The sequence below is a fragment of the Aythya fuligula genome, chromosome 5, assembly GCF_009819795.1.
Source record: "Aythya fuligula isolate bAytFul2 chromosome 5, bAytFul2.pri, whole genome shotgun sequence".
NCBI lineage: Eukaryota > Metazoa > Chordata > Aves > Anseriformes > Anatidae > Aythya > Aythya fuligula.
Window position 1 is genome coordinate 169,548 of NC_045563.1, and position 19,551 is coordinate 189,098.

At 45.0% G+C, this 19,551-nt stretch overlaps 1 pseudogene; it reads right to left on the minus strand.

Annotated features, from left to right (window-relative positions):
* Positions 1 to 3,106: 3,106 nt before the first annotated feature.
* On the minus strand, positions 3,107 to 19,312 carry LOC116489786 (annotated as a pseudogene).
* Positions 19,313 to 19,551: the final 239 nt, after the last annotated feature.

Consider the following 19,551-nt stretch of genomic DNA (forward strand, 5'->3'; position numbering starts at 1 on the left):
CTTATCGGACAGTTCCAGACGACCGGTCTACCAGAAAACCAAACCAGAATAAAGAATATACTCACTTACAATGATGGGGTCCTTGTCTGCCTCCGCAGTGATCCGGTGAGTCGAGGAGTCCCTCCGGGAAATCCCGGGGGTACCCTAGGAAGTCCTGTCCCCAGCGGGTCCTGCGGACCGGCAGAGAGGTTGTCCCATCTGGGGTGCCAAATTGATTTAAAGATCAAATCCGAATTTCCTTAAGTGGTATATTCTTTATTGCAGCGCTGGATGCACGGGGGATCCTTCCGCCTATCGTGCATGTTTGAAGTGACAAACTATCTCGTATTTATACAGCGAAACAATGAATATTCAATCAGCACCTATACATATTCATTACCTAACCCCGCCTACCCTCGCTTCGTATGCTAATCAGCTTATCAGTCCTTGCGCTTGCGCAAAGCCTTCCAAGAATTTGTGGGCCAGGGTCTCCAGGATGTGGGCAGTGGTCTTTGGGAGGAAGGCCGTAGGTCTTCCTCGTAATGCACTTTCTTAATCAGTTGTTTTCCAGGCTGTAAAAATGCTGAGTTGTCTTTCGGTTTAACTGGGGGGTCGGCGGATAACAGGATGTCTCAGTTAACAAGACATAACAGACAGTTGACTCAAGTTATCTCAAGTCTTAGCCTGACTGAGTGTTAACGGATAATGGGGTGTTTTCAAATAACAAAATGCTTAAACGTAACAGAAGGTCTACAGATAACAAGATGTTGTTTACTTTGTCCTTGCTAACTTTTAATCACAAGTTCTATTCTATCCTAAAGTAAGTTTATACAATATCAAACCACAAGCTTTATTCTATCCTAAAGTGAGTTTATACTATATCACCTTCTTGAATCTCACTGGTGTAATTCCAATGGTCAAACAACCTCTTCCAGAAAGACCAGCCCACTGCTTCACAGGAGAAGGAAAAGATGTCTCACACGCTGGCTAGTACTAAAAAGAGTAATGGGAAGAGAAGTTCAGGCCATCAACGTAAGTATGTTTCCCTGCCTCTTCTGCTGGCTGGTCAAGTGGAATCCTCAGGACAGCCCCAGTACCTTGTAAAGAGCTTCTTAACGCCAGCACAACTTCAACCTGTCTTTTAAAAGAAAGCTGTTAAAGGAGCAGGAGACTGTTTTTAAATGAGAACAACCGAAAATAAAATTATCTGAAGAGCCACTTACCACTGGCATATTACCGTTTAAAAGGAAAATATTAATTACGTGCAGGTGCTCCAGTCTTCGTTGCATTTTCTGTGATTCACAACATTACCTTTGAACAAAAGAGTAAGAGGAACGGAAGGGAGGATATTAACTCGGGTAACCAAGGATTTGGTAAGCTGGAACTTGGTGTCTTTAACACTTTAGCCTTGGAGCAAAAATGTACACCCTGTACAGGCTGAGCTGACTGATGAGGCAGGTGCTCCAGGGTACGTGCTACCGGGAGGTAAGTAACAAACACATTCCGCAGCTATTACCAGAAGTGGGGTTTCAGGATATGCAGACTGGTTTCACAAAAAATATTAGCGGTCTGTTGGTGACAGACAATTCGAGGAATTCAGCGCTGCCCATTACAGACTCCTCAGATCAGCACTTAACGAGAATTAATAAAACGGTTTATTTTTTTTTTTTTTATATATATATATACACACACACACACACACACACCCACCTATGTTCTAAAAAATGTATACAGTTAAAATATCAAATTAGTGATCCGGTAACAACACTGTTCAAAACCAATCTCTTTTGTATGAACATTAAAATAAATGCACACTTTTAAAAGCATTTCTTTTTAGTGCTTCCAAAGCACAGCGTGTGCCAAGGCAAGGCCACCTGAAGAATCTCCGTCCTCCTCACGGGATGAAAGAGAACTGAAGTCAGGGACCTGGGAAGCCTCAGGTGCGCTTTCATAATGTCTGCAGATAAAAACAGAAGAGAGTCTGAGGTAGATTGTTTAGTAACCACCAAGTGGTAACAGTCACAGGGCTGTCTTTAGCTTTCATTAACACAACAGCAGTTTCTTTACTCTCGATCTACGCTGAATCTCAAGTTTAAAGGCATGGCTAGCAGTTCTCGGGAACAAGGCCCTCGTCTCTGTGCTGGCAACATGCAATACTACCAGTGCAGGTGTTTCTGGGAGTTTTGTTTGTTTGTTTGTTTTTTTATTGAAGGGGGGGGGGGGGGGGGGGACACAAAACAGATGGGATCTCTCCACAATGCAGACACTGTGTGCATTTGACAGTGCCCCATTTTAGTGCGATCCACTGCCTATTGCACGTAAAACGGCTAATGACAGTATTCAAGTGAGTAAGTTCTCACCACCTGCAGGAGGGGCAGCAATGGTTATTTTTTTCAGCCTGTTGAGCAAAGAGCACCCTCCACAGGAAAAAAGCCACACCTTTCATAGCACGTCCTTAAGGTTACAGCCCAGCTTCTGCCGATAGAGGTTCGTAAAGTTAAAGCTCTGCTGCTTCTTCTCGGACTCTGACAGTAAGATCACTTGACTGCCAGGATGGCGAGGGCAACAGCTACGTCCTCTTCCACGGCACAGCAAACTCATTCCCGGTCCGTATTCCTCTGGCTGGTACACTATTATCTACCGTTCACCTGATTAACTCTGTTGGGTAGGCTGTTGAACTCTAGCTCCTCTAGCGTTCTCTCTAAGTGCTGTATTAAGACACGATTTTTAAACCTAGGGAAGTAATTTCATTTCTTCTTCCAAAAACAGCAGTTAAATAACTCAGTATTATTTTGCCACGACAAACAGTATTAGCAGAGGCTCTCTGTTTCCAGCATGGAAGAGCTTCCCTCATTTCTGACATCAGAATGGCAAATTTAATTTGATACAGCCACCTTTCCCCAACCCACGCAAATTCTGGGTCTTTCTTCCATAACCACCCGTATCTTTCTATTTCACACTTCAGCTCTAGGTAACGACCATTTACTTCAGAAAATACAACGGCAGTTTGACCGCTGAAACTGTAATAATTTAAGTATGTCAAAACAAAACACTTGTTTTGGAAAAGACTGAGATTTGCTATCATGAACAACGTTAGCGTTTAACTCCGAATCATTCGTATCTATACAAACCTTGCTCCTTCCCTTATAGCAAATTCAATGAAATACTTCTGAGTTTCCATCCGTCCTTGTACGTACCTCCTCAAGAAGAGAGAAGATTTTTTTCACGATCTTAAAGAAGAGATCCAAACAGATATTAGAAACAGATCTTGTAAATGCATTTTCAGTAAATCTCAACAGCCAAAGGAAAAACAACAAAGCCTAGAGCTTCCCATTTCTGCATACAGTAATGCACGTAAGAAAAAAAAGCCAGCATACCAATAATTTGAAGTGATATCGATTAGCTGATATTCAAATGTAACGCTGAATTTTGTTCTCCTAAAAGAGCAGTATCTAGAAACACCTGCCCTTGGAAAATGCAGACTAGGTTTAATCAGCAGAGAAGCCTTGCATCTCCACGAACACGCTGCCATGATCAGCAGTTAATAGAAACAAAGGGATACCGAGCCATGTTTCAACCTAGAGCTGTCATTTTTGAAAGCAGAGGTTTAAGATAACTACTCTTTACAAGATGACCGATCTATGTGGAGCATGAGCACGATTGTCTCGTATAAAGTTTAAAAAAAAAAAAAAAAAAAAGTAGCGCAAAAGAATGAACCGGACACCTTAGATGTGAAACAACAGTATTTTTTCATTGGTTTCTGTGTTTTCTTCTCTGAACCAACTATGAAAACACGAATGGTGCTGTGACTAAGCCTGCTTAAGAGTGCTGCAGTAAGGACGGTGAGGATATAAAGTTGGACTGTGAATACATGTACTTACTTTCTTGTTCTTCCACTACTTGTACACGAGTAATCAAAAATCATTCCAAATCTGAGGTTTTATTTTCAAAACTAGATCCTCATTTCAAGAAAAAGTCTGCTGTACCCCTAGCCTATTTTTAATACACTAATAAAGAACTTACTTCTTCCACGTTTGCGAACCTCTTTCACCACTCTGATTTTAATACCAGCATCGCTTCCCTCCAACATTGTAGGTGTTATTTTAAATCAATTTGGCACAGATTCAGAAGTAGACTCCATCACTCGTTTTTGGTCATCTCCAGCCACGCCGTAATTTAGAGGCCCTCGAACAAGTGCATTGGTACCAGGTTTACGATCCAAGCCATCTTTGCATCATTTAAGCAATTGAACTCATCATGTAGAGAGTCTAAGTCACCAGGTGACATTTCATCCTCTCCCTTAACAGCTGGAACCGAAGAAGCCATTTGCACAGACAAGCCATCAATTTGCTTTTCCAGCAACTGACAGTTTTCTGCTTTCTTCTCTCCATTACCATCTTGGACAGTACTGATACCAGTGTCTGAAAATTAAGAAGGAGCTTAGTAGTGCATATAACTGCAGGATCAAAAAACACAGAAGGACGTTATTCTGCATCCCTTCTTGTTGAAAGTACTGTGGAGAGAGTTACTCAGCACTGTCAGATCACTTCAGTAGTTTTATTCACCCTTTGACGCAACCACAGGAATACCTCCTTTTGGGCTGCTACCGTCTCATATGACTGTCGTGAAGTTATTTGCTGTATTCCCATTTCAGTGACTAAAGTAAACTAAAGTTTCCCCTCCTTCCCCCAGTTCCAGCAAATTTTTCTTTCGACTCTGCTGCAACAGGTGGGTAAATTACTATTTGTGAGAAATTTAAAATTTTTTTTTTTTTTTTTTTTTTACACACTTTCCTTCCCCACTTCTCCCTTCCCCACTATAGAATACACAAATGAGAATTAAAAGCTGAAATGAAATCCTTGCTACCGCCAAACCATCGTGGTGAAAGGTTTCAGCACTTTTTAGAAACAGTTCCAAATTATTGCTCATTCAGGACTTCGTTACCTATAGCAACAGCCTGTTTGTCTAAGCCGACCAAAGAAATTCAGTCCCAATTAACTCTAAAAAACTTACGTGTCCTTTTGAATTAACACAGAAAGCACGGAGACCTTTTTTTTTTTTTCCTGCACACTATGTCCATTTATGACCACACAAGTTCCTGTACTACAACAACTCCAACATACTTTTATTTGTTGGCATGCCTTTGAGGTTCAGATATGGTGACGGAGATCCAGCAGCACAGGGTGGCCCTTTCCCACCAACATGGTTTGTCACAACAGTGACTGTGGCCGTCGCAATAGCGGCGACGTGCTACGCCTTCTCTCTTTAGTGATGCTGGAGTATTGGGCTCTCCAGGACGCTTGATCTTATTCTGAGGCCCAGCAACAAATTTATCTGCTTCATCTATCATCGTACCCTGAAAAGACTTTTTTTTTTTTTTTAATATAAGTAAAAAACAATTGCTTCGTCAATTCACTACCAGAGTATTTGCCTCCGTGTTACAATTCAGTTACTTTTCAAATAGTGATACAGCAGATAGCAAGACTTCTCCTACCTTCTCATCCTGTTTGAACAGACTGCCAAGTGTATGAAGAAGCCTTTTTGGTTGATCTGGATCAATCTCCCGAAGGGGTGAAGGCATCATTTTCAACTACTCCTGATGATTTCCCCTTTGAGCAACAGGAACGCCGTGAAGGCAGTCTGCAGCAGAACAAGGTATCTAAATTTAGTCTACCTTAAGACTAAGGAAATACAAGCCTCGCATGCTTCCATTTCCAGTGTTAGCATTTAAGATCTAGAAATCACTATTTCCTCCCTCTACAAAACAAAGGAAAAGCAAAAGGCAAATAAAGCCCCTCTTTCCTTTCACCATCACTATAAGAACATCTACTGCATCCTGTTGCACAGGAAAGCTCACCCATGAAACTTAATTTTCAAATTCCAAGCACGCACAACATGTTTTGTGACAGAAGGCAGAAATTTCATTCTTTTCCTTCGGAATCTAGGGAAGGACGACTGACCCAAGAAACGATGCAAAGTCTACTTCCTCTCCCACACCGAGGACAGAAACACTACACTTAGGTGAATTAAATAGCTGTACCAGAATATTAATAAATAATTGTGTCCATTTACCTTCATCCTGCCCCACGATATCCCTGCGTGTTTTCAGAAGATTGGTTCTCATTCCGGTTAGCTGATCTAGAAGACTGTGACAAGACATATCATATGCATTTCTGAATGCCCGTGGCTTCAAATCCTAGTTTTATAATAAAACAAGTAACTTTCAGTTAACCCGCGAGTTCTCACGCACAAAGAAATTGCTCTGTGGGCTGTACTACCGTTAACTACTAAAAACAAAACAAAACAAAACAAAAAATTCCAAAACAACTTCAGACATTCTGAACGTATTCTGAAACAACTTTCTTTCCATCTCTCTGGAAAGAGCTTTCCTCCTATCTGTGACAAAGGAAAAAAAAAAAAAAAAAAAAGTTGTGATCGCGGGAGTCGTTACACAAAGCCACACTCTGTGAATTCACTACTACAGTTAAGATCATTTTTAGTCAAAAATACCTCGGCAGCAATGCTATCACTGCAAACATAGCGTTGCCAAAAAAAAAAAAAAATTCAACTCAAGATATAGGAGAGGGCGAGCTAAAAGCACAAATAACATGACCGATGGAGGCTGCAACAACCACCTGGTAGATGGTTGTCCACAGCCCTCGGATTGCATGGTCGTCTTTCCTGACAAACGAATACTGGAAGAACAGAAAAGATACACCGTGTGTCCGCAAAAGCCTTCGGGGAGACTACTGAAAGGAAAACCAAACCAAAAAATAAGGAACAGCAAGTGGCGTATACGTCAGTTTTGTTAACAGAGCACCACTAATGTACCAGGAATTTCCACATTCTTCGCCCCTCCTCTACCTTGAAAATGTCACCCAATTCTGTCAGTGTCTTCACCATCAGCATTTATTTATTTATTTCGTTTTTCACGTGGACATCCGAGGAAAACATTTCGAGTCCCTGTCATCGAGGAAGAAGAGGGGGGGGGGGGGGGAAAAAAAAAAAAGAGAGATGAGGGGGGAAGAAGCACTGCCATTCCTTTCCTCGGTAACGCGAGCAAAAAGCTCAGGCGCTCAGCAACAACGTGCTTTGAAAGATAAAACACAGAAGAAACTGCACGTTATTTAGTCTCAGCTACAGAGTCACGTGTATTTGTACCTGCTCATTTATTCATCTGCCAGTGTATTTTAGTACAAACGCTACAGAACATAGAAACCGCAAGGTTACTACTACCTTTTGTGACCGACGCGATCTTTGGCAGGAACAGCTATCGAAAAAGAACCAACAAAATCCCCTTCGTCGACAGCCATCCGAACCTTTATCGTCTAACAGCAGTCCTACAAACATCCCCTGGGATGCTCAACTCCTGAAACTTTCTGTTCAACTTGAGGCAGAACAAGCCCTTACCCTGGGCACCTTCACCCAGCTCTCCACTGCTAGCAGAGTAGCACCCTGATACTGTCCAGGACGCGCTGCAGCAGCCTACTCGCTTACGCGTATTTACTGCAGCCTGGTTCGAGACGCGCACAGAGGGACCCACGAAAAATCCACCCTTTCCTTCAGGGAAGTAAATACATACATACATACGGACGACACGGTAAGGAAGAAAAGCTGAACACACAGCATGCGGTCCTTTACCGTGGGGCAGATCCAGCATCAGCACAAGGAGCTTTGGGGCACGTGAGCGATCATCTACACCGGCCATCGCGACAAGCCAAACTCACGCACACAAGCCTCGACCTAAAAACACAGAACACACTAAGTTCCTTTATAGCTTATGGAAGTAACAACCAGCATCTTAGATGCAGCTGGATAGTTGGATTGCATCAGCTTAGGGACTGCCTCCTTCAAAACGCACAGGGGGGTGGGGAAACCAGTCTTGGAAACCTGTTGCCTAACAGGAAGGAGACTGTTGTCTTCTCCTCCATAGGTGACGTTCTTCCAAGCATCGTCCTGCTCCTGGATTTTACCAGCCGCGACGGGATGGTCCTACCGGCGTGAGTCGGGAACGCTTCCCACGGGGTTTCTGTGACACTGAAGTAAGTTTTCCGCAGGTACAAGTAACGCAGCACGAGACGGCAAGGAAGCTAAGGCACCGTCTGCAGCACAGCACGTGTGCGATATTGGGCCTGAGGGGACCAGTCAAAGCCTGCAGTAATCGCTGAACAGGTGGGCAAGCAGGGAGCCCTACGGGAAACAAAGCTCACGTTCTGCAAAGCTCTTTTCCCGTCAAGAAGACGGCCTTTTCTATTCAGCGCATTTACTGAACTTTAGGCTACTTCCCATTCGCTTTGGCAAGTTAGCCTTTGCGTAAGCCAAGAGGTTTTAAACTGCCAAGCACCACCGATGGTTCTTGTTCTCCAACAACAGGGAATTTCAATCAGGGCACTCGTTAACAGGAAAGCCTGGCTCTGTTTCACACAAATCACGTACCTAAACCACGGAGACAGGAGTCTGCAGGAAGAACTCTTTAAAAGGTGAACTTAAAGAGAAGGATACTACTCATTTTTCCACAACTTCTGCAAGGACTGCGGCAAAAAAAGGCTGAACCAGGGACGTCTCTATCATCATCCCCTCTAGAATTCAGCAACTCCATACAGTTATGGGGCAAATACCACAGCTGCAGCGCAAGACAAACAAAGACCTCGAAGGTCACGTTTCTGCCTGCGTACCGAGTTCCGCTGGGAAGACCCCCCACCTCTGGAAAGACCCCCAGCCGCTCAACTCCCAAGCAACGTTGCCACGGCCAGTGCTTACGCAGAGTTTTGCTCTCTCTCGCTGCTCAGTACAGGCCCAAGGCCTCCTTTATTGCACACAGTTCAAGCAAAACTCTTGGGACATAACCAATAGACAGACAGACAGAAATTGCCTCTCACGTCTGTCCTCACTGACCGCAACCAGCGTCCTGGAAAGCCCCGCAAGCACCGGTCTATTCCTAGGACAACTCCGAAAGCTGAGGCGGGACAAAGTTTAGCCTCTCGTACCAAAGACTGAGCAACAGACAGAGCCTGACAGGCCAGTTCATTCTAGGTCTAAGAGGCTACTACGACTCGGCAGGCACTACGTGCCTTCCTTCCCTTTGCGCTTCCCAGCGCCGAGCAGCTCGCGCTTCCGCAAATTCAATGAAGCCTTGGAGCCGGGGCTGCAGGAAGCTTACGAGCACGCCTTGATTCCACCCCGAGGTCGCTGCGACTTACCTGGGCAGTCGGGACGGACGGGCTGCTCTCTCTCCTGAGAACCCTGCGACCGCAGCACGCCAGCTGCGGCTTTCCTCGCTTTACCCGGTGCGCCACCTTCGCTCGGCAACAAACCCCGCAGGGGTCCTAGCGGCGGGGAGCTGCTTCTGCCCCGGTGAACCGCAGCACAAGGAGAGAGCCGGCTGTCAGGACGCAGGGAGAGGAAAGCCTCCGAGGCGCGGCGCGGCGCAGCCCAACGATCAAGCGCAGCGAGGACCCGCGCCCGGCCTCAACACCCCCCGCCCCTCCCGGCCCGACGCTCCGAGGAGGCACCCCCGGAGGCTCTCGCTCGCCTCACCGCCGGCAACCGCGCTCGCCGCCAGCGGCAACCTGCGCCTCCCGGCGCGCACGGCCCGGCCCCGGCCCGGCCCCGGCCCGGCCGCGCAGCCCGGAGCCCACGTGGCCGCCCGGCAGCGCAGAACTACAGCTCCCAGCATGCCTCGGGACGGAGCACTCCAGCCAATCCAGAGGGGCGTCGGCCACGCGCACGCAACGGCACCTCCTCCTGCTGCCCTCTCTGCCCCCCCCCGCCGCCGCAGCCGCAGCCGCCCCCCTCTCCCCTGTCCCCTCTCCCCCAGCCCCTCTCGTGCTCCGAGCATCTCCAGCATTTCAGGAACTGGAACCCTGGAACCGCTGACGTCTGGCACGTGTCAGAAACGTGGCAGGAGACGTACTCTGCTGTCGCAAGGCACTTGCAAAGCCGGCCCGACAGCTGAAGCAGACTCACACAGTCCACCGAGCAACTCGGGGCCCCCACTGCTGTCCACTCACCCTCATGCTTCGTTCAAGCTTCCGTGCCTACGCCCTGAGCTACAAGAAACAAAGAGAGAAGGTCACATCCACAATGGATACGCAAACAGTGCGGCACATGCAGAGGACTCAAACACAGAGACCAGAGCCAGACAAATAAAAAAACAAACAAACAAACAAACAAACTGAAGTCCACAAATGCCACAAGGCCATGAATGCATAGCAGCCCCGGCAGGGGTAATGACAGACATACCCTTTGCAGATGAAAAAGGTGACCCTGCTCAGTCTCTTGGTAATACTGCACCAACGCGGTCAAGCCTCTTGTAGCACGTCATCAAGCTGGTTTTAGTCCTCTGGAGAGTTACACAAGTGGGTTGATTCATCTAGAGATTAAAATACAGATCAAACACAGGAGCGTATCATCCCACCATCCCAAAAAAAAAGTGAGCCAGCAACCTCTGCTAAATATCCCTCTATGAAGTGAATTCCAAGCCCTTAGAATTCCAGAAATCCATAGACTCCAGCCTGCCTAGAGAACCCGGCAACTGACTGAAGGAAAAACAAAGCACTTACCCCCAAAGAGCAGCCCAGGCAGAAGGAGCTCTCTGACGGCATACTTGGGGCTCATATACCTTTTGGTCCCACCCAGCACCCAAACCCGATCACCTGGGAAAGGGGAGGGGCAAAGCACATGAAAGTAGAAAGAGGAGGAGCAGCAGCTGTGGTTTATTTACTTATTTATAAGGCTTAGCTCAACAGCATGCAGAGGGCAGACAGGAGAACTGGGGTGTTTCTAGAAGCAACAATCCCCATGCTTTCGCTGCAGCTTTGAATATTGAAAGGACAACACAACCAAGCAAGTAACTGAAGCTTTTTCAGCTCGAATTAGCTCAAACTTTTATTTACGCAGAAAGAAAAATCTAGGAGCAGAACAGATTATACGCCAACAAAATCAATTCCGTTCCACTCTGATTCAAAGATCGAAGCCGAAATTCCTTTAAGTGGTATATTCTTTATTGCAGCGCTGGATGCACGGGGGATCTCTCCACCTATCGTGCATACCTAAAGCGGAAAGCAGTCTTGAATTTATACAATCAATCTATCAATATTCTACAAGCACCTATACATATGCATTACCTATCCCCGCCTTCCCTCGCTTCTTATGCTAATTAGCCTTTTGGCACCTTGCGCCTGCGTAGAGCCTTCCAAGAATTGTGGGCAGGGGTCTTTGGGACGTGGGCAGGGGTCTCTGGGAGGAAGACCCCGAGTCTTCCTCACAGTGTACTTTTCACCTTTGGTCAAGAATCTGCTGAATTGGCATGTTTCTTAATTGCGAGAGCTGGTTGTTGCCAATTCTTCCGTTTGTTGTATCTTTATAATGAATTCCAATGTCCAGTTTTGAGATTTATAGTCCTTACGTTTGTTTCTCTGTCCGTCTGCCGCTTCCTTATCATGAGTTTCAGTGTCTTGTTTCGAGATATACAGTCCATGTCTGGGGATTGTCCTTGCCTCCCCAATGCCTCCCCAATACCTCCTTAATCAATCCTCCCTTTTCTTTTCCCATGCAAATTCTTTTGCATCAGATACTTTCATTATTTACAGTAACACAACAAAGCAGGCATCTAAACAACATGCACACAAATATTCCTAACCCTACTAATGCGATTAGAGCAATGAACACTTGTTTCAACCATTGAAAATTGGGCAACCAGGAGGTTAACTTATTCCATATTTCACTAAAACTCCATGAAAGATCATCTTTACTGATCTCATGTAGGACCCTTGTCTGCTTCCATATTTCTTCCAGGTCGGTAGAGATCCTTCCACTCTGATCTACATACATACAACAACTTGTGTTTATTACTGTACAGACTCCCCCTTGAGTGGCCAGTAACAAGTCTAGGGTCATCCGATTTTGTAATACTACCTGTGATAAACTAGATATCTCTTCTTGTTGAGCCTTTATAGCATACAGAATTTTGTTTTCTAACTTCTCTATAATTGCAGAAATATTAACTATTGCCTTTTCCAATTCACTCACTCCTAACCATGGGATAAACCATCGAACAAAACTATGAAAAGCGGTGTGTCTCTCTATCAATGGATTGTTAATTTTTCGTCTGATTCTCTGGATATGATTTCTCAAGTAGGCTCGAGGCACTACATCATGTACTGTCATATTGGGGACTACCACTCCAAGAGTGCCAGTTCCCTTCCAATTCTCGGGCAAGACCTTACAGGCTGTATCATTGCATAGCCAATACCACCCTTTTCCTTCTGGTACTGGCCAGCTGGTTGAATTTGCCCAACCGCTAGTCGTACTAATATCAATTGTTCAATTACAAGATGTCTGATTTCCCACATAAGTAGTATCCGTATTTATACAATGCTGTTTTCCTATACCCTTAGGCGGGTTACACCTTTGTACACATACATAATAGGATTCTAACGGCATGAAGCTACTCACTTCTAGTTCCAAAACTTCTTAATATTTTCGACCCCAAGATGTGTCTTCCCACAAATTAGTCCAAGATAAGTTTGCAGGCAAGGGAATCCCGAATAACGATACACCCTTATTCCCATGCTGTGGCAGATGGGTGCATACCCAACAGTTCGTCTTATTAGTTACTTGAGAAATTGTTTGTATTAAGGTCAGGTGTAAGTTCTCATCCCAAGTTGCCCACCCCGAATCCGAGAACCGCACCCCTGCAATCATTAGGATCTGGAAAACCGTAATTTTGTTGGTCCAATTGGAGTGGTGGTCTATATCCTCGCCGGGACCTTCTTCACCCTTGAATTGTGGATCCAAGCTGCTTGCTTCTTAATCTTAATGGCGGTGTGTGTTGTCAGTAATACTTGGTATGGTCCCATCCACTTTCCTTCCATTTTTCCTGTAGGGGTTGTCCTGAAAAAGTCTTTATATATATATATATAATTCCCGAGCTTAAAGGGGTGGATTGGTTGATCCAACCCTCTAGCCCTGGTCCCTAAAACAAATTTATGTACTTTATTTAATTGTTTCTGAAGTTCAGTTATATAAGCATATAAATATTCTGATCCTAACTGCGTTAGGTCCTCTCCACTAAATAGAAATTGCTATGGCCTTCCATATAAGATTTTGAAGGGACTCAAATTCCCTTTTATTCTAGGTTTAACTCTAATTCCAAGTAATGCTAAAGGGAGGGATTGAGGCCATGACAAATTAGCTTCTTATCCAATTTTAGCTATTTATTGTTTAATTAAATGGTTCATTTTTTCTACCTGTCCACTTGCCTGTGGTCTATAAGGAGTATGCAGTTGCCAATCTATCTTTAGAATCTTACTTATCTGTTCTACCACTTGTGCACAAAAATGTGAAACTCTATCAGAAGACATTGCTACTAGAATCCCAAAGCATGGTATTATTTCATTTAACAAGACTTTAACCACTTCTCTTGCTTTGTTTGTTCGACAGGGAAAGGCTTCAGGCCTTCCTGAAAACGTGTCAGTCAGAACCAGTAAATAATGATACCCCCTTTTCTAGGGAGTTCTGAAAAATCAATTTGCCACTGTTGCCCCGAATAATTTCCTTTACCGATTATTCCAAACTTTATTCTATTCTTGGTATTGGGGTTATTGTATAAACAAATGCTACATTGTTGAGTTACTTGTTTTATCATATCGTCCCACTAATGTCTGACTCAGGCTCTTATGCAGTGTGCCAGCTCCTCAATGCGTTTTATTGTGTTCTGTAAGAACTATGGGCCATGTCAAACTAGAGGGTATTACTATGTGGTTATCTTTTAAATATACTCATCCATCTGGTTTCATTTTACCTTTCAAATCTTCAATTAATTTTAAGTCTTCTTTTGTATAATTTGGATATAGTTTGGATTTTACCGTCTGGTGTCAAAGACAATGCCTTCACCTCAGTTATTTCAGCTGCCTGCTTAGCCTCTGCCAATCGATTTCCAATTTCAAAATCGGTGTTCCCCTTTTGGTGTCCCTGACAATGCATGATAGCTACCTTTTCTGGTTGTTTTACAGCCTCTAACAATTTTAAAATTTCCTCAGCATACTTTGTGTTTTCACTGAGCGGTCAGCAATCCATGTTCTTTCCAAATTGCTCCATGAGCATGTACCACGCCGAATGTATATTTAGAATCTGTCCAAATATTTACCCTTTTTCCCGCTGCCAGTTCCAATGCTCTCGTGAGAGCAACTATCTCCGCCTTTTGAGCTGATGTTCCAGGGGGTAAAGGCTTAGACTCGATTACCTGCTGAGTAGTTGTTATAGCATATCCAGCTTTACGTTGTCTTTGCGTAACAAAACTGCTCCCATCCATGAACCAAGTTTCTTCCGCATCTTCTATAGGCTCCTCCTTAAGGTCTGGTCGGCTGGAATACACAGTCTCTATAAAGACTTTTTGTGCTTCTCCAGTCCAGACTAACTTTGACTGGTTAATCTTTATCAATTCACATAGAGGCTTTACCAATAGTCCATAATTATAAATCCAAAGGCGACACCAACCTGTCATTCCTAAAAAGGTTTGTAGCTCCTTTACCATTTGAGGTTCTGGAGTCTGGCAAATGACTTCCTTATGTTCAGTTCCTAGTTCTCGTTGTCCTTCCGAAATTTCAAATCCCAGATAGGTCACACTTTGTTGAGCCAGCTGGACTTTCTGTCAAGAGACTTGATATCCATTTAAACCCAGAAAATTAAGATGACTTATAGTCCATTGAATACAACTCCCTTTAGTCTCAGTAGATATTAAGAGATCATGTACATATTGTAACAAAGCACCTTCAGTGTCCGGAGGCATCCATGTTTCGAGTTTCCTTGCTAATTGGTTTCCAAAAATAGTGGGGCTATTCTTGAATCCTTGAGGTAGTAATGTCTACGTAAGCTGCGTCTTTCTGCCTGAATCAGGATTTTCCCATTCAAAGGCGAATAGGTTTTGGCTTTCTGTGGCTAAGCCTAGGCAGAAGAAGGCGTCTTTTAAATCCAGTACGGTAAACCAGACTTGACTATTCTTTAATTTAGTCAGCAAAGTATAAGGGTTTGCCACTACTGGATGTCCTCTTTCAGGGGTTTCAGTAGCCCAAACTCCTGGACATACTTGATCTGTGATCTCTAAAGGTATTTCACTTTTAGGGTCAGTTTGTATTAGTGCCAAGCTTCTACCTAAGAGTGCCCATGAGGAGCTAGGCATATATAAAAATCTGTGTATGCCCCGTTCACAAAAACAAGCCTTTTCGGTTACACCTTGTCCTGGTTTCAGTTAGAACAGAGTTAATTTTCTTCCTAGTAGCTGGTACAATGCTGTGTTTTGGCTTAGGATGAGAAGAGTGCTGATAACACCCCGATGTGTTAATTGTTAAAGAGCAGGGCTTATACCAAGCCAAGGACATCTCAGCCTTTTGCCCTGTCCTGCCAACAGGCAGGCTGGGGGTGCAGTAAGAGCTGGGAGGGGACAGACCCAGGACAGGTGACCCAAACCAGCCAGAGGGGTATTCCATACCATCTGACGTCATGCTAAACAATACATAGGGGTGGCTAGCCGGGGGGAGGGGGCCGGACTGCTCGGGGTTAGGCTGGGCATCGGTCAGCGGGTGGTGAGCAATTGCATTGTGCATCACTTGTTTGTACACATTATTAGTAGTGGTACTATTATCATCATTGTATTATTATTATTATTATTATTATTATTTTGTCTTATTAAACTGTCTTTATCTCAACTCACGGGCTTCACTTTCCATTTCTCTCCCCCGTCCCAGAGAGGGAGGGGGAGGGTGAGCACACGGCTGTGTGGTGTTTAGCTGCCGGCCGGGTTAAACCACGACACACCTTTTACCCTAACATAATAATTCTGTGAAGGCATTAATGCTTGATTTAGAACTGAATACGTTGCCCCATATCAATAAGAAATTTCACTTCCATTCCTCCCCTAGCTTCATTATAACCAGTGGAGGATCCGCTAGGGTAGATTCCCCAGGTCCCCATTATTCCTGTTGAAATCAGGGGTCAATTACCCTAGGAAAAGGCTAGTCAATTTGTCCTCCGAAGCCAGGTCCAAACCGTTTTATTTATTTATTTATTTATTTTCATTACATTTCAGAGTTGGTCTAAAAATTCCATAGGGGTTTCTTTTAGACCTTGTTGGAAGCATATTCTCAATTCCCAATTCATCCAGGTTTTAGTATTTACTTAACCGTTCATAATTTTCAGGATGATTTGGGTCTTAGCGGGGGTCGGTCAGGGGAATGCAATTGTCCACAGTTCCCTGAGCGGTCCCATCGGCAATCTGAGCTCGCACATGAACTCAGGTTGTTTTAAGAGTTAACTGGTTTTCTGTTTCTGTGACAACTCTCTCAGACCCATCATGGTCCCTTTGCCCCAAAGGGCTAACACCCATGATTTTAAGATCTCTGCCTCGGGCAGAGGCAGAACTATTAACATTCCTACATCCTCTTTCCCTGCTCATTCAACTTCAAACACCTTTAACACTTTCAACAACCCTTTTAACACTTCCTTTATCTTTCTCCAGCCTGTACTTCTCTAATGCCAACATCAAAGGCTCAGTCAGGGGCCAACTTAATTCCGTACCTTTTCCCACCAAGATGCTGAAACATCAGTATACAACATTTCATCCTGTTCTGCTTCTCAAAAAACAACGTTAACTGTAGCAAAATATTATAGTTTAAAGTTCCATTTAGGGGCCACTTTTCTCCACATTCCAGCTTATAAAGCGGCCACCACTGATTACGATATTTTATCAATGTTTTCCTGTTCACGCTTCCACCAGCAGATCCTCCGATATCCTTCCAGTGACTTAAAACACATCCTAACACACTTTTCTTTAAAATTTCACTGCTTGTTTGCCCCCCCCATTTTCCAGTTTACACTTTCAGAATACACATGTTACTTGCAAAAGCGTATCACAAAACGTATCACTCACAAAAATACGGGCACGCATTATCTTTCAGTAGCGATGTCACAAAGCTACTATTACCAGCAATATTGCTAAAATCACAATAACAATAGTCAGAGTCAAATTCCACATGCGATAAGTCAGAAAACCGAACTGTGTAACACCGTAACGATATCTCTCTTATAACAATGCCACGAACCTACTATTACCACCAGAAAAATAGCCAAAATCACAGTAACAATAACCAAAGTTAAATACCATACTCCATGAGTCAGAAAACCGAAATAGACGACACAATTCCAGATGGACCTTAAAGCGAGCTCTTTCCTTAAGGTCCCCAAATGTACTTATGGTGCTTACCACAAAGTATATACCAAACACTGCCTCGCAGAAGATCACCTTCTGACTTACAGACAGTTCCAGATACAGATGGACCCCAAGGTCCCCAGATATACTTGTGGTACTAACCACAAAGTATATACCAAATACTGTCCTGCAGAAGTCACCTTCCGACTTACTGGACAGTCCCAGATGACCGGTCTACCAGAAAACCAAACCAGAATAAAGAATATACTCACTTACAATGATGGGGTCCTTCTCTGCCTCCGCAGTGATCCGGTGAGTCGAGGAGTCCCTCCGGGAAATCCCGGGGGTACCCTAGGGAGTCCTGTTCCCAGCGGGTCCTGCGGTCCGGCAGAGAGGTTGTCCCATCTGGGGTGCCAGATTGATTCAAAGATCGAAGCCGAAATTCCTTTAAGTGGTATATTCTTTATTGCAGCGCTGGATGCACGGGGGATCTCTCCACCTATCGTGCATACCTAAAGCGGAAAGCAGTCTTGAATTTATACAATCAATCTATCAATATTCTACAAGCACCTATACATATGCATTACCTATCCCCGCCTTCCCTCGCTTCTTATGCTAATTAGCCTTTTGGCACCTTGCGCCTGCGTAGAGCCTTCCAAGAATTGTGGGCAGGGGTCTTTGGGACGTGGGCAGGGGTCTCTGGGAGGAAGACCCCGAGTCTTCCTCACAGTGTACTTTTCACCTTTGGTCAAGAATCTGCTGAATTGGCATGTTTCTTAATTGCGAGAGCTGGTTGTTGCCAATTCTTCCGTTTGTTGTATCTTTATAATGAATTCCAATGTCCAGTTTTGAGATTTATAGTCCTTACGTTTGTTTCTCTGTCCGTCTGCCGCTTCCTTATCATGAGTTTCAGTGTCTTGTTTCGAGATATACAGTCCATGTCTGGGGATTGTCCTTGCCTCCCCAATGCCTCCCCAATACCTCCTTAATCAACTCGCAGCAAAAATCACTTACTTCAGCAGGCTATCTGAGAACCAAAAGGCTATGCTGATGGGTCAAAACACACTACAGGACACTGGGGCCGGGCCCTCCGCTGCACCCACTTAAAACCCATCCCTACACTCACCAAGGTGCAACCCCAACCCGAACACAGACGCAGCATTTCAGCCTCAACACAGTTTCCAGAACTGCTGGAAAGCAAGCTTCATCCTCAGCGAGGCGTGCTCAGGCTGCACAGGAGGGGGCTTCGGGCACCTCTTTGCCTACCGAAGAAGACCGCCATCAGCACCTGCTTTGTTCCGATCCTAAAGGCTAACATCACAGCCCACGTCGCCTGGGACACCTGATAAACAGAAGAGAAAGCAGCCATACCGTTTTCAAGCCGTCCCTGCACGTGTCGCTCCTCGATGATCTGCAACCTCTTCTCAAATCCTCAACCGCTTCTGTGGAGAGCCTGCCATGGCACCTGCAAAGCAAGACCCTTCGCAGTCACCTCGTGCTACTTGGCAGTTCTGCTCCAATCCAGCTCACAAACAGCCCGCCCTTCCCGTGCTGCTCTTCAGAGTGCAGCTTGGCCCCTCTGAGCCTGTGCGACACACCTGTGAAACAAAAAGAAAAGCATAGGCTGAAGCAGCATCCAAAGCCACAGCACAGCTGGGACAGTTACTCTCATCTGCTCCCTAACCTCTGCTCCCTCACCTGCCCTCGAGGCAGATGCTTCCATCTGCTCTCTTAGGCCAGCTACAACACCCCTGAAATATAAACAGGATTTTTACTGTACTTTGTGCAGTTAAGTAACTGCAGTGACAACTGCACCCCTAAAGTACCTGCTACATCTGTTCATCGCTCACCTTGCCAAAAGCAGCTCCGGTCAAGTCCCGCGTTGTACACTGTGTTTCAGCTTTAACAAATGAAAACGGTCACAAGATAATCATTCAGCTGCCAGCATTAGCACCCATCCCTCAACAACACAAAGGGACCCCGTTTACAATATTATCATTTCAAAACAGCAGCCCCCATACCTCAGCACACCTCAGAAGTAGACCAAGCCAGTCACCGAGCTGCCTACGGAGCGCTGAACAGTTCCGGAAGGAGCTCTTTCCTGCGACAGGTTCCTCCAAGGGTTTACACTCTACTGGGGACAGGAGAGAAATCAAAATAAAAGTTTCAAAAACCCCTTATCTGTAAGCTTTCAAGATTCCACAGACCTCCTCCTCAAGCACACCGTTCAAGCACTATGCGAGCAGCTGCTCACAAGCAGCTCAACTCTTCCCCCCCACACGCACATCTGACAAACACCACAGAGATGACTGTGCCTGCTGCCCTTCAGTACGTGCGCAGAGGCAGACCAGATGTCTTCGCCAACA